The sequence below is a fragment of the Merops nubicus genome, unplaced genomic scaffold (genome assembly GCF_000691845.1).
Source record: "Merops nubicus isolate BGI_N331 unplaced genomic scaffold, ASM69184v1 scaffold394, whole genome shotgun sequence".
Taxonomy (NCBI): domain Eukaryota; kingdom Metazoa; phylum Chordata; class Aves; order Coraciiformes; family Meropidae; genus Merops; species Merops nubicus.
Window position 1 is genome coordinate 42,707 of NW_008602036.1, and position 2,467 is coordinate 45,173.

At 45.3% G+C, this 2,467-nt stretch overlaps 1 pseudogene; it reads right to left on the reverse strand.

The window, feature by feature from the left end:
* Positions 1 to 1,273: 1,273 nt before the first annotated feature.
* On the reverse strand, positions 1,274 to 2,035 carry LOC103770898 (annotated as a pseudogene).
* Positions 2,036 to 2,467: the final 432 nt, after the last annotated feature.

The following is a 2,467-nucleotide window of genomic DNA, read 5'->3' on the forward strand; positions in this document are numbered from 1 at the left end:
AGACTAAGCAAAGACAAAGGCAAGATTTGTTGGAATGCATTACTTGTCTGCTACTTCTGAAACACAGTAATTGTGCTTACTCTGTACTCCTGCATGCAACATTGAGTTCAGCAGCCTGCTGCCAAGGGCTTCATTCCATATTGTATATTATTGAAGTGTAAAACTGCTGAATCTGTTCCAGTGTGAGTTTAATCATATCACAGAAACTGTTCCAAGCTGATGTAATCAAATGCCTTTAATTATGGCAATCAAATGGATTATCAGTTTACTGCTAACCCATAGTCAGTGCACAGCACTCAGCCTGAACCACAGCATGGAATAGAAGGGTCCACTATTTACACATGACAGTTCAATCTTATAGGAAAACACCTCTTTCAGTTTAGGTGGAAATATGTTCCTAGAATCATAGAACACCAGGATGGAAGGGACCTCAAGGATCACTAGGCCAAACATTTCTTGGAAAAAGCACAGTCACCCTGTCCAGCATATTAAAAGTGTCCAGTGTTGGGGACTCCACCACTTCCTCACGGAGGTTATCCCGATGGCTGACTGTAAAAATTTCCCTCATGTCCAATCAGAATCTCTGCAGGAGTAACTTGAACCCATCACCACTCATCTTTTCCATGGGACTCCTTGTAAAAAGGGAGTCTCCCTCTTCCTTGGAGCCACTCTTTAAATAGCTGAACATGGTGATAAGGTCTCCCATGAGCCTTCTTTTCTCAAAGCTGAACAAACCCAGATCTCTCAGCCTTTCCTTCCCAGTCCTTGGATCCTCTTTGTGGCCCTTCTCTGGACCCTCTCCAGCCTGTCCACTTTTCTTTTGTACAGCAGGGACCAAAGCTGAGCACAGTATTCCAGGTGTGGCTGGCAAAGTGCTGAGTGGAGTGGGAGGATAATGACTTCATCTCTGCTGGTGATACTCTTAATGCAACCCACATCCTGATGGCTTTCTGTGCTGCAGTAGCATCCTGCTCACTCACAGTGAGCCTGTTGTCAACCAGGACCTCCAGCTCTCTTTCCACAGAGCTGCTCCCCAGCCAGGTAGATCTCAAATTGTGCTGCACTCCTGGATTATGTCTTCCTAAGTCAAAGACACTTGTCCTTGCTGAACTTGATCAGGTTCTTGGTAGCCCAGGCTATCCAGGTCTTCCTGCAGGGTGGCTCTCCCTTCCAGAGTGTCCAGTTTCCCACTCAGTTTGGTGTCCTTGGCTAACTTGTGAAGGGGCTACTTGATCCCATCATTCAGATCACCAATGCAAATGTGTTGGACCTGCTATTGATCCTTGAGGAACCCATTTGTGACACGTTGCCCGTTTGCAAAGGAGCTATTTACCACCACACTCTGGCTGCAGCCTGTCAGCCAGTTCCCCACTCACTTGTCTAGACCATAATGCACCAGTTTCTCTAGGAGGACACTGTAGGAAACCATATCAAAAGCCTTGAAGAAATCCAGGTAGGCAACATCCACTGCTCACCCCACATCAACTGAGCAGGTCACTTAGTCACAGAAGGAGATCAGGTTTGTGAAGCACAGCATGCCCTTGGTGAATCCATGCTGGCTTTTCCCAACCACATGCTTTATTTGACTTGTGATAGCCCCCAGGAGAGCTTGTGCCATAACTTTCCTAGGGGCTGAAGTAACACTAATGGGCCTATTATTTCCTGGATATTCCTTTAAGCCCTTCTTGTAGATGGGGATGACATTGGCCTTCTTCCAGTCTTCTGGGATGTCCTTCAATCTCCACAACTTCTCAAAGATCATGGAAAGCAGCCTCACTAAGAAGTCAGCCAGCTCTCTTAACACCCTTGGGTGGATAACATCTGGGCCCATCAATTTGTAGGGGTCAAACTCCTGTAATAATTCACACACCAACTCTTCCTTCAGTGATGGCAGGTCTGTGTTTGCATCGACCTGGATTTTTGTTCCCAAAGGCTGGAGCCCAACAGTGCTGGTAAAGATAGAGGTGAAGAAAGTCTTGAGAACTTCTGCCCTCCTGTTTAACAGTGGCTCAATATTTTTCTTCTGTTTCTGCATGTTTATATACCTGAAGAACCTTTTCTTATAGTTTTTGACAACTCTGGCCAACTTCAATTTGAGCTGAGCGTTTGCTTTTCTAACTGCATCTCTGCATGCCCTGGCAATGCCCTTGTAGTTCTCAGTGGGTATTCATCTACTTTTCCATCTCTGACACACTTCTATTGTAGTTTTTAGCAGAGTCAGGAGCTCACAGTTAAACCAAGGTGGTCTCTTACTTTGTCTGCTTCCCTTACCTATAAAAGAGATTAACTGGGTTTTGGGGTTTTTTTTTTGTTTTTGTTTTCTTTCAAGAGAGCTTTCTTGAAAAATTCCCAGCACTCACCAGCTCCTTTGTCCTCCATGGAAGCTTCCCATGGAACCACTCCCAACAGCTCTGAGTGAGCTGAAATTTGCTCTTCTAAAACCTTTTTCTTAGTACCAATCTTCTGC